Source organism: Giraffa tippelskirchi, chromosome 3 (genome assembly GCF_054371585.1).
Source record: "Giraffa tippelskirchi isolate mGirTip1 chromosome 3, T2T-mGirTip1v1.2.pri, whole genome shotgun sequence".
Lineage (NCBI taxonomy): Eukaryota > Metazoa > Chordata > Mammalia > Artiodactyla > Giraffidae > Giraffa > Giraffa tippelskirchi.
Window position 1 is genome coordinate 130,621,376 of NC_137277.1, and position 16,841 is coordinate 130,638,216.

The 16,841-nt window shown below is 39.2% G+C and overlaps 1 protein-coding gene across 1 annotated transcript in view; it reads left to right on the plus strand.

The window, feature by feature from the left end:
* Positions 1-362: 362 nt before the first annotated feature.
* MARCO (macrophage receptor with collagenous structure) overlaps positions 363-16,841 on the plus strand; it is a 42,190-nt gene continuing 25,711 nt past the window's right edge. Inside the window, exon 1 of the mRNA XM_081583068.1 lies at positions 363-676. The gene's annotated coding sequence lies outside the window, so the exon portion shown is untranslated. The remainder of the gene's footprint in view (positions 677-16,841) is intronic.

Sequence of the window (16,841 nt, forward strand, 5' to 3'; positions counted from 1 at the left end):
AGGACTGCTGCTGGGGAAATACCCAGAAGTAGGAAAGAGGTGATGGAATTCAGTGCACAGGTTGAAAAAGTGGTTCTTGACAGGAGCTTGAACAGTTCATCTAGGTCATAAGAAAACAGGTGGATGGCATCTTGGTAGAGATGGTAGTAATGGTGGGAATCCAGAGTTTCACTTCTGGTTGCTTGAATTTTCATAATAAGGAAGAGGGCAAGATCATCAGCTTAGAGTGAAGACAGGAGATCAAGTGACAATGAATGGGTTGTTTGGCAGAGAGACTTGAATAAAGGCCTATACCCTATTGCCAGATGGGTGGTCACAATGAGACCACCAGCATAATCACATCATTTACTCCAGTTACATTCAGTTGCCCAGAAGGTTGGATCCAACCTGTGCTATGTTTTTTGGCAAGTGAGTACAATGAAGCAAAACAGGAGCAACAGTTGAGGATGTGTGCCAGGGGGTGATTAAAATGACTGATCATAAGTTCAAACACGAGAAAGGACAAGAAGTGGGGAACGGACAGTGGAAGAGTGGCAGAATAACAGATCAGAAGTCCTAGAGGCAAAGAACTGTTGGGACTAGCATACTGAAGGAAGAACTGAAAAGATTGGAGGTGTGCCAGAGAGTAGAATGGAAGAGTGATTATGAAGGATTTACTATCAGTAAAAATGACAAGGTAGGGTATCATGTGACGAATGGGGGGTGAAGAACCAGGCCATCAGAGACTCTGCTTTCTTTTCTTACCAGTGCAGGGCTTGGGTTGGAGTTAGCACTCAATGAACATCTGTTTAATGAATGGGGAATGACTGACAACCAACTCTAGGCAATTCTGATTGATTTTCTATCTTTTCTGTTCCATCCCCATTGTTCTCAGTTCAGAATTGCTCAGGCAAAATTGTTTTAGATCAATGAGAATTAGCACAGGTGACCCTTGGCATAAAGCCTGCACAGTTTCTAATAGTGGCTCTCTCTCTCTCTCTTTTTTAAGTGCACACTTAACACTTTCTTGTGCAGAGGCTTCCAGGATCTAGAGTTGTTCTACTCTCACCTGCCCATGCATATCCTCCAGCTCTCAAAAGTCTCTCTGGGAAAGGAATAATATTGCTTATTTATTCTTCAGTATGAGTAATCTCCAAAAAAACAAATACATTTAAATTAGGGTAATAAAAGGTTTGGGTTTCCCTGATGGCTCAGTGGTGAAGAATCTGCCTGCCAATGCAGGAGACATTGGTTCCATCCCTGGGTTGGAAAGATCTCCTGGAGGAAGGAATGGCAACCCACTCCAGTATTCTTGCCTGGGAAATCCCATGGACAGAGGAACCTGGCAGCTACAGCTCACGGTGTTCACAAAAAGTCAGTCACGACTTAGTGATTAAACAACAACAGAAAAAGTTTTGGCTCCTGTGAAAACGTTGTATGTGTCAGAAAGGCAGAGGGTAGCGTCTGTGGTCAGGAGAACTTAGGAAAAAAAAAAAGACCAGAAACACAGCTGCCTCTCTTGCTTTTGCCCTGGGTGTGCCCTGAGTGGGAGTGCTAGTTCAGTGGGAAAGTTGCACCACAGACCAGTCTGCTTCCCTTTTCTTCCCTCTGTTCTAGAACACAGGCTGCAGTCCTGATGCAGCAATCCCAAAATGTGTGTGAGCATCCCTTCACAGGGAAGAGAAGATGTGGGTGGCTCAGCAAGTTCTCACACACACTTCACCTCATCTACACCCTCCAATGGTTCTCAAAGGACAAACTTCTACAAGTTGGGCCAGGGTCCAACAATAATAATTTTGTCACCTTTTTTTCTTTAACTTCTGTCTTAATTAACTTTATTGAAGTATAATTTACATACTATATATGTAGTTCAAATGTAAAATTTGATGAATTTTGTAACGAATACCCAATCAAGACACAGAACACTGCCATCAATGCAGAAAGTTCCCTGGTGCTCCTGATCAGTCAATTCTCCCCCACCTCCACCTCCAGGAAACCATGGTTCTGTTTTTTTTCTTTATTTTTTTTTTAGTGTTGGTTTTAAATTGTCAACTACAAATTGGCACCTGCCTGTCAACTACAAATTGGCACTTACCAAGCGCATTTGTGAGCAACTGAACAACCACAACAAGGGCATTTGCCATCTGCCTGCTCTGCTGAAGCTGCTGACCTTCAACACTCCCTGAAGGGAATTCAGGGTGGAGAGTGAGGCACTCTGTGCTCCAGGGAAACTGGTGGAACAGGCCTTTAGATAGTGAGATATTTTCAGGAACTGTTTCCATGATCCCAATCCTTGCATCTCTTCATATCTAGGAAAGCTCTAAATCCCCTCATGGTCACGTCATCTCCTCATAACTAAGAGAAAACCTTTGGTAAAGTAAGTGCTTGATTGCATTGAACTCTCCCTTCACCCAAATCTTATATACTGACCTTTCCCCACTGCCTCATTGGAGCAGTGTCTCAGAGTTATCTGTGTGCTGTCTCCCAGGCTGCAGTCCTCACTCTGCCCAAACTTAACTCATCACTCTCAAATGTTGTGCATCTTTTTAGTCAACAGTAATTTTATTCATTTATTTTTGGCTGTGCTGGGTCTTCATTGATATGTGGGCTTTCTCTAGTTGCAGCAAGCAGGGGCTACTGTCTAGCTGCAGTGTGCAGGCTTCTCATTGCAGTAGCTTCTCCTGCTGTGGAAAGTGGACTCTAGGGCATACAGGCTTCAGTAGTTGCAGTGCATGGGCTTAGTTGCTGCATGGTATATGGAATCTTCCCAAACTAGGGATAAAACCTATGTCTCCTGTATTGGCAGAAGGATTCTTCACCAATGAGTCACCAGGGAAGCCCAATGGTTCTGTTATCTGACACTATAGATGAGTGTGACTTGTTCTGGACACTTATATGAATGAAGTCATGCAATGTCCTGTAGGGGTCTAGCTTATTTCACTCAACATAATGGCGTTTAAGATTCATCTATGTTGCTGCCTCTTTTTCTTTATTGCTGTAGCCCATTGAATGGATATATCACAATTTATTTACCTGTTAATCTAATGATGCTCATTTGTGTTGTTGAGCTTTTTTAACTTTTAAAATGAATTCATAATAATTATGCTTCTTTAAGTACCATTAATGAAATTATTAAGTAAGTGCTGAACTAGGCAAGGGGGACACTGACCACCACTGTCATGCATGACTAGCAAGAAAAATAAGGTCAATAGATAGAAATATTTAATATCTGTCTCCTTTCTATTTTCTTTAGACCAGGTCCCTCTTTCTATCTTCTCCACTGGTGAGCTTCAGGAGATGCCAGAACAATGGGCCTATCTGTCAGTGAGGTGTGACAGAGACTCAAAGAGCATCTTGGAGACCTGGCTTGTCTGTTTGCTGAGAAGTTTTGTTTGTATGTTTTGAATAGTTGGTTTGTGCAGGTGAATTTTACATCATGTGTTACTATGGTTGTCCCAGTTTTAAGCTGGAATGGAGCTACTCAGGAGTTCTTGATGATCTGCCAGGTGGCCCAATGACTGTAGTAGTTTGGGAGCCACTAGTTCAGAGGGTCAATCTCTGCAGAGGGTACCATGAGTTGGGGTCATGCTTTCCTGGGACTCCAACACCATAACCCCTGTGTAAGAAAGGCAATTTGGAGAACATCAAACCTTGATAAAACTACGTTAGAACCCCTCTGAAAACAAGTTTACACTCTCCAATGCAATTATATGCACTCTTCATGAAAAGGAAAGCCAAACACTGCATTTCTTAAACAGCTTGGTCCCCAAATGCAAGTCAGCACTTCATCTGGTGCTCAAGGAAAGTAACAGCCAGATTTGTGTTTCAGAGATAAAAGTGTCTGAATGGGACTTAGGAAGAAACTGTACAAGATTCTCCAAATTGTGTCTTTTGCATTTTATGGAAGACTTAAGGGATATTTAAGGGTAACATCCACAATCCAGAAGTTTCGCATTATGTATCAGCTTGGATAAGATGCTATTCCACTGAACGCCCTTTTGTTTACAAACACTTAGACTTCTATTATTTAGTTTGGTCCTCAAACCCACACTATGCAAAAACAGGGAAACTGTTGGTATCCCATTTTGCAAATGAAGATACTGAAGTAGAGTAAGGAGCTGCGGCGGGACCTGGGTGAGTGGGTGACCAGAGTCATCGCACAAAGCAGCATGGGATCCTGCGGTCTATTTAAAATGTTGACTTTGTTTTCATGATGGACATTTTGCATTAATTTTGATTTTTAAGGATTGTGTTAAAATATTACTTACCTTGATTACTGAATCTTTTTCACTCCAAGCTAGTGCCTTGTTTGCTTTATCTGGCCCTGCTAAGTGGACGGACTAGCTTGAATCTTATGAAGTATCCATTTATCAACTATCAAATGGGGTTAATATCAGTAATTTCCTATAGTTCAACCTCATGGGTCCTCCTAGGATGGAGTCCTGAGGCCTCCCATGGGTCTCTGTGCTGCCTGTGACTGCTTTATTATTCTGCTCAGCAGTCCTCAGCCTGACTGTGCATTAGAACCAACCATGAGGCTTCTGATTAAAACCAGGAGCTCAGGCTGGAGTAGGAGAATAGCAGGGGGTATTTTCAAAAGCTCATCTGGTATGAGCTTCTGGATTAGGACCCTTGGATTAAACTAGATTTAAACCAAACTGTAAAGGCAAGATGTCCTGGATTTGAATTCAGGTGTTATCACTTTCTAACCTCAAGATCTGAGGAAAGTTACAAGTTATTGTGAGTGTTGAGTCATGTATATGTGTCCAGCACAGTACCTGACACCTGATACATCTGGGATAACAGTTAACCCTTCTATGAGCTATTACATTGTGCTGAGGTTCAGAGAAGCTAAGCAAATCACCTGAGGTCACACAGCAAGTATGTGAAAGAGTTGCCTTTGTGTCCCAGGTCTGTCTGACCCCAGAGTCAGGGCTAATTGACTATACTTGATATCCACCAAATGTTCCCACTAAAGAGGACTACACTCTGTAATTAACACACACATTTTCCAAAGAATCCCTTCTGGACCTCCATGAGTGAGGACTGCCCTTGGCTAGAGCTGAGATAACCAGGCAGAGAGGGGAGGCACTGCAGCCCAAGTAATGGGTTCCTTTCGCCAGGAGATTTCCTGCCCATGGAGGAAGCCCTTACAGCCCCTGGCCTCTTGGACGGCCCACTACCAAACTTGTGACTGGAGCTGCCAGCTGCCTTCATTTCCTCACTGCCAATTCTCTCTTTTAACCTTTCCTGTCCTGGATTCTGCTCTTAACTCTCAGCCCAAACCAGTGACCTCCTGAATGTTGAAATTGTGGGCAAGGTGGGGACCTCTACCTTGAAGGGCACTGTCAGTAACTCCCTTTCCTGAGTTTGCTTTTTGCCATGCCACTGGTTGAAGAAAGAGACTTAGTTTAGCTGAGCTTTATGTCCTGCCACCTCACAGCTCACTCCCCCAGTAGTCCAGTGGTCCATGATTCCTCTGCCTCCAAGTATCCTGCTGCCGGGATGCTACGCTTGCCATTTTTTCCCACCTGCAAGGCCGTCACCTTATTCTGCTCAATAGGTAACCCCCAGTAACCCCTTCAAACTCAGATCCAATGGAAAATCTCTTTGTGGCATTCCCAGCCCTGCCTTCTCTGCCTCCATGTCACCCCTGTCCTCCTAGGGGCTCCAATCACCAACGTCAATTTTCTAGAATTCAGTTGTATCCACAACCATTCTGCATACTGGACTGATATCTCTTAAGGAAAAGGCTATTATTACCTTCATCTCCCTGAACACAGTGGGTTCACAATGTCTCTAATGATAATAGCAGCAGCACAATGTTAGTGTTCATTGCCCATCAGATGCCACCCTGGCCACCTTACACCATTTAAGTCACTTAATGCACACACAAATTATTACCACCTTCCTTGTTTTATGAACAAGAAAAGTGAGATGTTCAAAGCTGGCATGACTTTCCCATGGTCACACAACCACTTGCAGGAAGTGAAATTGGAACTCAGGCATTTAAGCTTTCAGGGTCCATGTGTTGACTACTGTGCTATATAACTTCCCTGGTAGGGAGTACCTGGTGTAGGGAACAGAGCACAGGGGTTTCTCTTAAGGAGCTCAGATCTTATTGGGACCAGAGCAAGCACTCGCTTTCACACACAGAGAGAACGTAGAAAAGCAATGAGAGGAAACATAATTAAATGCTAAAATGTATGGGGTAGAGCAGTGTTTCTTCAACTTGAATGTGTACATATATCACCTGGGGACCTTGTTAAACTATAGATTTGGATTCAGTCTTTATGGGGTGGGACCTGAGACTCTGACTTTATAAGAGTCCCCAAGTGATGCTGATGCTACTGGTCCATGGCCCACACTTTGAGTAGCAAGGATGAACTCAAAGGATTGAAATAGGTCAGAGGAGGCAGGTTTCACTGTGTGTTGGAGTGGTCCCATGACAATAAGCTGGGTCTGGGATTAAGGCAGGGTCTGGACAGGCAGAGGAGATGGGGGTCATTCGTTCTGCTCTTGGGGGCCTGAGCCAAGCAGTGATTTCAGGGACCTGTGATTTGTGCACAACTCCCCATACCCCTTAACAAACAGTGGCACTAAGCAGGAGATCCACATGTGAATAACCCATTTTTGAGAAATGTGTAATCCTGACCACGTCAGGAAACATTTTGCAAATTCAGAAATCAGAGTCAAAGGAAGTCCTGTGTGCTCTACAAGTTGAAGCGTAGTCAAAGGGGAACAATCTGTCCCCAAGTGGTTCCTCTTGGAGAGAGCATTTCTGCTGGCTCCAGAATTTTGGCCATCTATAAACCTTAGCAATGGAAAATGAGGAAATTCTCAAGGAGAAAGAGCTCCTGGCTAGCACTGAAGACGGAACAGCTCTCGACCAAACCATGTTGTCTAGGATGGAGACATTCGAAGTTAATGGTAACGTACTACTCCCCAATAATGACATTGCCTGTGATGCCTTTCTCTTGGCAACATAGGAATAGACAAGTCCATTGAAAGTCTAGATTTGCACCTTGGAGATTCAATGATGCATTTCTGGAATGCTTCCGTTGGAAATTTGTATAACGCTAGTAATAGAAACTATGTCTTTAGTATACAGTTGGGTTTTCTTTTTTTTAGCTTCACAACTCATTTAAATTGTATTTAAATATTTTTCCCTTTCGTTAATACTAATGCTTTTTATATGTCCCTCCTTTTTACTAATGTCTCACTGACACACAGATTATTATGTCTGTGATGTTTGTAATTAAAGGAAAATGCAAAACAAGAGGGATGAAAAAGTTCAACAAAACTGAGGCCAAGTGTCATGTTTATTTAATGCAATTCTGTTAAAATTCTTTAAGATAGCGTCTGTGAATACTCATGTGTTGCTCAGGGAATGCATTCTCTACTTGTGGGCTTCCTCAGTGGCTCAGTGGTAAAGAATCCGCCTATAATGCAGGAGACTCAGGTTTGATCCCTGGGTCAGGAAGATACCCTGGAGAAGGAAATAGAAACCCACTCCAGTATTCTTGCCTTGGAAATTCCATGGACAGAGGAACCTAGTGAGCTACAGTCACAGAAGGATGTAGCCTAGAGCTACAGCCCTAGTGGGCTACATGGGGTCACAAAAGAGTCAGACACGATTTAGCAACTAAACAACAAAGAATACGTTATAGTGGCATAACTAGTCTGTCTTAAACTCAGATTTTAAAATTCAGTCAACTCTGTTGTTTTATTTTCTCCCTCAATGTTACACAGGTGATGTATTTTTTTAAATCTCCTAGAACTCTTAACATTGACAGTCATCAATGAGTGCTTCCCACAGGGGATCTCTGATTTCCTATTTCAGAATATCCTCTTGGAATTGTCTTCCAGGTCAATCAGTCATTCCCGCTCTCAGTCTTTTCTGGAAGTTGTATGTGTAGGAACAACTGCAGTTCTGTCCCCTGGCTTAACTGTCCCTCTTGTCCAGGGTATGTTTGTGCAAGTCAGTGGCTGGAAAGATAGGGTGACAAAGATGAAGGGTCTGGTGCTCTGCCTTTAGGCATTCAAATGAGGTAACAATAAAGGCAGAATTACAGATGATTTTAATAATTGTTGGCTATTCAGAACTTTGGAGAAGGCAGCGTTATGGACATGTGACTTTTTAAGATACTGAAAATGTTCAAGCAAAGTCAGGTGCTCAAACAGATTCAGTACCTACTACCTGCTGAGCTCTGTACTCAGCACCAAAAAGATAGACATGAATCAATGCAGTCTCTGGCCTCAGGGATCCCACAGTCATGGAGGATGGAGGATGGCAGAGTGAGCCTATTCATAACTCATTACTATACAATTTGTCACTGGCTGTTACTGAGATTTGCACAGGATTTTATGGACAGATCTAATCTGGCGTGGGGCCCTGGAGGGCAAAGCTAAGATCTCTTCTAAAGTTTAATGGATAAAGAGGATCCATTAGAGAAAGGAAATGGAAGCTGGGACAGGGGTAGGGCACCACATGTTTGTGATACTTTCACAAGGAATATTCAGAAAAAAACAAACAGCTCCATATTGTTTGGTTCAAAATTGGGTGGAGAAACTCAGTGGGAATTGAGATTAGGACCAATTAAACCAGACCTTGTCCTGAAAGCGTCTACTGAAAAAAAAAGCACAATGTGAGAGTGGTGAGTTAATTTTTTTTTTTAATTTTTAATTGGAGGATAATTGATTTATAATGTGTTGGTTTCTGCTGTACAACAATGTGAATCAGCCATTGTTGTTGTTTAGTCACTATGTTGTGTCCCACTCTTTCGTAACCCCATGGGCTGCCCATGGGATTTTCCAGGTAAGAATACTGGAGTGGGTTGACAGTTCCTTCTCCAGGGATTTTCCTGACCAGGAATTGAATCCACAACTCCGGCCACATCTCCTTCATTGTAGGTGGGTTCTTTCCTGCTGAGCCATCTTAGTTCATAAGTATATCCCCTCCTTCTAGAGCCTCTCTCCCACATTCATCCCACCCCTCTAGGTTGTCACAGAGCCTAGGTTGAGTTCCCTGTGTTATACAGAAACTTTCCACCAGCTATCTATTTTACACATGGTAATGTATATTTTGGGCTTCCCTGGTGGCTCAAACAGTAAATAATCTACCTGCAATGCAGGAGACCAGGGTTCAGTCCCTGGGTCAGGAAGATCCCCTGGAGAAGGGAATGGTTACCCACTCCAGTATTCTTGCCTGGAGAATTTCATGGACAGAGGATTCTAGTGGGCTATATAGCCTATGGGGTCTCAAAGAGTTGGACACAACCAAGCTACTAACACCACAACAACAGATGTCTATATTTCAATGCTGTTTGGGACAAAATAAGGACAATAGCCCGGGAGATAGCATTTCAAATAGCTCTGAGAAAATGCTCCAAAGAGGCAAAGGGGAAGGTCAGAGCTATATATGATTTTAGTGAAGGGGGTACTTGCAGTCAAGTACACATTTTGGCAGAGGCTTGCTGCAAATCACAAAGAACAGATGTCACTGTTAATGATTTTAGTACTTTTTCAGATGTGAGGAGAAGAAAGAATTGGTCTCATAAAATCTAATCCTAAAAATATCTATCTGAAGACCTATTCTACCATTTTTCCCAGTGTACAAGAATGCCTCATTCTTGGCCTCCACACTGAACTCCTTTCAGAGGGTGTTGAAAACAGCTTCAACGGCTCATGATTTACTCCTTGTAGAGGTAGATGGCAGGTGCCAATTTGTAGGTGGCAAGGGCAGTGGGGAGCTTTGTAGAGACTGAATTTGGCTGAGAGGCAGTGATTTGCACTTCAGTTATTTATACTCACAGATGGGGGATGAGTTGGAAAGGGTAACCCTGGGGATAGAGAGGAGCTTGGCAGCCAGAGATGATGAGAGACAGTGGGTGTGTGGAAGGAAAAGAGAGGATGCTATGGAGAAACAGAAATCAAATCAGTAAGACTATAGTAGAGGAGTCATAGAGTCACAGCAAGTGAGGATGATGCATAAGTCAAAGGTGAATTCTAGATTTCTGACTGGGGTTACAGATACCATGAAGTAAAAATCTAATCACAATCACTCCTGTTTGGAGAGAACATTTTCCTAAACACATCCACAAGTTCCTATCTCCTCATACAAAGAACATGGAACGCATGGAACTTTCTAGATGAATATCATTATGGACAGTGCTCACTGTGAGATTATGTAACACCGGTACCCCTTCAGGGCTTACTGAGACTAAAAAAGCTATTTGCTTCAGCACTAAATGGCTCCAGCCTCATCTATCTGTCTATCCTCATTTATCTGTCTATCCATCTGTCTATCCATCATCTATCTATCCATCTATCTATCTATCCATCATCTATCTATCTACCTATCTCTCTGTCAACTGAAGACTGCTTAAGTTATCTGAAGAGGCTCCACAGACTGCAGGCTCTTGCTGCCCTTAAGACCCAACAAAACTCCAGGTCTTCCTTCAGGACCAGTATCAGTTCCTCTTTCCTTCAACAATGGAGCATTTGAGCCCAAATGACAGAATACACATTTGTCCCCGTGGTCCATATCTTTCTGGAATGTAATTCTTTCATCTTCTTGAAAATATGAGCCTTTCTCTGGCTCACATCTTCCTGTCACTCTCCTTACGGGATGTGTCTGGTATCCGAACTTCTGTTACCAGATCAGCATGCTCTTGCTGGTTTCTGTGGAATGTAATCTGGCCCCCTCATGCAAAGCCCTCAATTACTTTAGGTCTTATATCTTTCATCATGATATTTCTTCCCACCAATTTCTATCTGAATAACATCCTTCTTGACAGAGAAGACCCCAAGAAATACAAATAGAGAAGTTATGGGGGGTGTTGTTTGTTTTAATTAACACAGAGCATTGGCCCCAGCATTGGACCTAGCTGTCCCTCCTTCCTGCCCTGAAGTTAATTTTAAATATTCTGCTAACAGACTTTGACTTTGGAGTCTATGCAGGGTCAGCCTTGCTGAAAGGACTACTTTCATTTCACATTGTTGTTCTGACTTTTGTGTTTTGTCATGTCTCTATTTCTCAACATTTTTTAAAAATCTGACTACCCAGAGGAGTTTTTCCAGTTTTTATTGTGAAATATTTATAATTTCACAGAAAGTTGCAAATAATGTACAAGGAAGTCTTTGTGACCTTCTCCCATTTTCTTCCAGTGATAACATCTTATATAACTCTAGTACAATATGACAACCAGGAAACTGATATTCATACAATCCACAGAGTTTATGTAGGTTTCTTTAGTTTTACACACACTCATTTGTGTGTGTGAATATAGTTCTCTATGATTTTATCAGATGTGTATACTTGTGTAACCACCACCAAAATCAAGATATAGAACAGTTCTATCACCACAAAATCTCCCTCATGGTATTTTTTAGAGACACACATGCCCTCTCTCCCATCCAACAATCACTACCCCCAGCTACCACTAATCAGCTCCTCCACTTTATAATTTTGCTATTTAAATAAAGTTACATAAATAGAATTACAAGTATGTAACTTTTTAAAGATTGGCTTTTTTCCCGCTTGAGATCCATCTAAGTTGTTGTATGTATCAATAGTTGGTTCTATTATTAATGAGTTTTACTGAGTATTGTTCTGTGATATGAATGGACCACAGTTGGTTTAACCGTTCGCCCACTGAAAGACCTTTGGGTTTTTTCCAGTTTTGGGCTATTACAAATAAAGATGCTATGATTATTTATGTAAAAGTTTTTGTGCACGCACAAATTTTATTTTCTCTGGGAAAAATGCCAAAAAGTGCCATTAATTGCTGGATTCTAAGTGTGTTTAGTATTATAAAAAGCAGTCGATCTGTTTTTCAAGTGTGGATGTTCCATTTTACATCCCTATCACTAGTGTACAACTGATTCACTGTCTCTGCATCCTTGCCAGCAATTGATATTATCACTATTTTTACTTTAGCCATTTTGATAAGCATGTGATAGTAATACTTCACTGTAATTTTAATTTGTATTTTCTAGTAGCTAATGATGTCGAATATCTTTTCATGTGTTCATTTGTCACTTGTATACCCTCCTCAGTGAAATGTCTCTTTGTGTCTTTTGACAATATTTTAATAGGATTTTTCTTTTTTACTAAGCTAAACTAAAGCTAAACTTTTTGAGAATTCTTTGTATACTCAAATATATGTCTTTGCTGGATATGCAATTTGCAAATATTCTTTCTCAACATGTAATTTGTCATTTCTTCCACTTAACAAAGTCTTTTGCAAAGTGAAAGTATTTAAATATATTGGGGTCCAATTTATTGACATTTACTTTTATGGACTGTGCTTTTGGTGTCAAGTCTGAGAACTTTTACCTAGTACTGGGTCCTAAAGATTTCTCCTATGTGTAATTCCAAAGCTTTTGTAGTTTTATATTATAATATCATGGTTCATTTTGAGTTGATGTGAAGTTTAGGTCAAAGTTTGTTTATTTTGCCTATGGATGTCCAACTGCTTCAATACCATCTACTGGTATTGAAGCAATCAGTACTATCCTTCCTCAAGTAAATTACTTTTGCACCTTTGTCAAAAATCAGTTGAGCACACTTGAAGGAAATGGCAACCCACTCCAATACCCTTGCCTGGAAAATCTCATGGACAGAGGAGCCTGGTGGGCTGCAGTCCATGGGGTCGCAAAGAGTCAGGCACGACTAGGCAACTAACACTTACACTTACTTACTTGTATGAGTCTATTTCTGTGTTCTTTATTCTGTCTATTAATCTACATGTCTATCCCTGCACAAATACCACACTGTCTTGATACTGTAGATTTATTGTAACTCTAAACATAAGGTAATGTTATTTCTCACATTTTATTCTTCTTTTTCAAGATGATTTTAACTATTCTGGGGCTTGTGTCTTTCCATATAAATTTTAGGGTAAATTTATACCATCAAAAAACTTGCTGGATTTTGTAAGAACTATATTATACCTCTAGATAGTTCAAAAAGTGACATCTTTACATCTTTATGTTGTTTTACAATCCATGAACTTGGTATGTTCCTACATTTCTTTGGGTCTTTGTTGCTTTTTTTTAATGAAAATTTTGTAACTTTTGGGCATACAGATCTTGTGTATATTTTGTTTAATTTATATCAAAGTATTTCATTTTCTTTACAGCAATTATAAATGTGTGCTTTAAATTTTGATTTCCACTTGTTTGTCAGTTGTATATAGAAAAAGGGAGTGAGAACACACATCCTTGCCTTGTTCCCAGTCTAAGGAGGAAAGTTTTCTGTCTCACCATTAATAGTGATATAAGCAGGGGGCCTCCCCTGGCAGTCCAGTGTATAGACTTAGCCTTGCAACGCAGGGGATGTGGGTTCAATCCCTAGTTGGGGAGTGGAGATCCTACATGCTTCTCTGGTGAAAAACCAAAACATAAAACAGAAGCAATATTGTAACAAATTCAATAAAGACTTTTAAAAAAATGGTCCACATCAAAAAAATTAAAGAAGAGTGATATAAGCTTTAGATAGCTGTTGATACTCTTTTTTAAAAAAGAAAATTTGAGAATGTTCTCTTCTAATTTGCTGAGAGTTTTATTATAAATGTGTTATTTATTATGAGAGTGATAATTATGACAGTTTATCATGAATTGGATTTTGTTAAGTACTTTTTTCTGCATTAACTATACAGTTACATGATTTTTCTTCTTTAGTCTGTTGGTATGTAGATTACATTGATTTTCTAATATTGAACCAGTCTTGCATACCTGGAAATCCCATTTAGTATATAAATCTTTTTAATGCATTGTTGGATATGGTTTACTGCTATTTTGTTGAGGATTTTTGTGTCAACATTCATGAGATATGTTGACCTTTAGTTTTCCTTTTGTACTGTCTTTGGTCTTTATATTATGATAATACTTACAAAACAAGTTAAGAAGTGCTCTTTACTCTTCTGTAAACCGTAAGATATTGTCTGAACTTGGTGTTAATTCTTTTCTTAAAGGTTTGTTAGGATATTGGACCTGGTTATTTCTTTTATAAGAGATTTTAAATTACAAATTAAACTTGTTTAATAGGCATAGATATTTACATTATTTCTTTCACCTTGGCTGAGTTTTTGTAGCTTGTGATTTTTCAGGAATTCGTTCATTTCTTCTAAGTTGGTAGCATAACGTTAGTAGTATTTTCTTGTTTTCTTTTTAATGGCTGCAGCATCTGTGGTGATACATCCTGTTTTATTCTTAATATTGGTGATTTGTGTCTTCTTTCTTTTACCTTTGTCAGTCTTGATAGTGCTTCATCAACTTTTATTGATTTTATTCAAACAGCCAGATTTTCGGTTTTTCATTTTCTCCCTTGTATTCTTATTTTAAATCTCATTGATTTCTGCTCTGGTCTTTATTATTTCATTTTTTTCCTGATTGTTTATGATTTACTTTTCTTTTATGTTTTCTTGAGGTAAGAACTTAGTTTATTGATTTGAGAACTTTCCTCATTTGTATTGTAACCTTTTTGTGCTGTGAATTTCCTTTCCAGTGCTGCTTTAGATGCACTCCATAATTTGATATCTTTTATTTCCACTTGCATTCAATTCTTTTTAAGATTTTTTTCTTTGAGACTTTTCCTATGACCCATGCATTATTTAGAAGTTAAAAAAAGATTCCAATTGTTTGAAGATTTTTCTGTTATTATCTTCTATTTTGATTCCATTATTATCAGAGAATATCTGCAAATTTTAATTTTTTTTACAGTTTGTTGAGGTTTGTTTTATGACTCAGGATATGGTCTTAGTAAATACTCCATTTATGCGTGGAGAGAATGTATATTCTGCTGTTGTTGCATGGAGCATTTTATAAATGTTAGTTAGATCCTTTTGGTGTTCAGTTCTTCTATACTTTTGCTGATTTCCTATCAATTGCTGAGAATGGGGTGTTAATATCCCCAGTTATCATTGGGATTTGTCCATTTCTCTTTTCAGTTATATCAATTCTGTTTCATGTGAATAGAAGTTCTACTGTTTGGTTTCTTATAGACATCTTATAAAGGGTCATGGTTTTTCATTCACTTTGCCAATTTCTGCCCTCTACTTGATAGAGTTAGACTATTTATGGAAAGTAATTATAGGTATGTTAGGTTTAAATCTGCCATCCTAGTTTGTATTTTCTCTTTGTTTCTTCTCTTTCCCATTCATCTGTTTCTCTTTTCTTATCTTCCTACAGGTTACTTGAGCAATTTTTAGAGTTCCATTTTTATTTATTTATAGTTTGTTTGGGGTACATCTCTTTTAATAATTTATTTAGTGGTTTCTCTGTGCATTACGATATACATACATAACTTAGCACAGTCTCTGGTATCAACATTTTAACACTTTGAGTCAAGTGTAAAAATCTTATTTACATTTATGTCTTCTTATTGTCTTCACTTTTTAAAATGAATTGTCTGAGGTATTTCCTGTACATACACTGAGAACCACATGAGACGGTATCATATATTTGTTTCAACCATCAATTGTGATCTTTAAAAGCTGTGAGGAGAAGGAAGGTCTAATATATATCCTTGTATTTTACCCATTCTTCTTTCCCTTTTCCCGTTCTTCCCTTTGGAGATGTCAAACCTTTTCCTACATCATTGCCATTCTATTTGAAGATTTCCTTTAGCCATTCTTCAAAGGTAAGTTCACGAGCAATAATTTCTATTAGTTTTCCTTCATCTGAGAACCTCTATTTTCCAATCATTGTTAAAGGATGCACTAGAAATAGTTGACAATTTCTTTCAGCACACAAAAAGTATTGTGCCACTTCTACCTGATCTCTGTGGTTTCAGATGAAAAATTTGCTGACATTCCAAATAGATATTACTTTATAAGTAATTTCTCCTTTCCCTCTGGCTGTTTTCAAGACTTTTGCTTTTTGATTTTTAATTTTCTTTATCTGTAAATTTTTCAGATTTTTGTCTATGTGTCTTGATATGGATTTCTTCAAATTTACCATGTTTGGGATTTGCTCAACTTCTTGGATCTGTAGGGTCTTTCATCAAATTTGAGAAATTTTCAGCTACCGTTATTTCTTTGAGTTTTTTTTGTTTGTTTTTTGTTTTGGCTTCACACTCTTTCTGGGACTTCAATGATGAATATTATGTGTTTTTTTCCTGTGTGTCTTTTTTTGTTGACTCACACATCTCTGAGGCTCTGTTTATTTGTCATTTTATTGTTGTTGTTGATTTTCTGTTTTTCACATTGGCAATTTCTATTGTTCTATCATCTAGTTGAGTGATTCTTTTGTCATATTTATTACACTATTGAGCCAATGTGGTGAGGTTTAAAAAGGATTTTTGGCATTTTGCAATCATATAATTTCCATCTGAGTCTTTTATATATCTTCTATTTTGTGAGATTTTTTTAAAAGTTTTGTTTGTAAGTACTCATTAAAGCATTTTTGTGGTGTCTGCTTTAAAATCTTATTGAATAATTCCAACATTTGTGTAATTTCAATGATTTTAGGTTTAAGTTTCTTGCATAAACTGTTTAGGTTTATTAGATAGATTCTGGCCCATTTTGTGGGCTATCATTCTTGACAGTTTCTTCTAACCACTAAGAGATGAAATGATCGACATCAGTCAGTTCAGTCACTCAGTCGTGTCTGACTTTTTGCAATCCCAGTGGACTGAAGCACACCACACTCCCAGAGCTGGCTCAAACTCATGTCCGTTGAGTTGGTGATGCCATCCAACCAACTCATCCTCTATAGTCCCTTTCTCCTCCTGCTTTCAATCTTTCCCAGCATCAGGGTCTTTTCCAGCGAGTCAGCTCTTTGCATCACGTGGCCAAAGTATTGGAGTTTCAGTTTCAGCATCAGTTCTTCTGATGAATATTCAGGACTGATCTCCT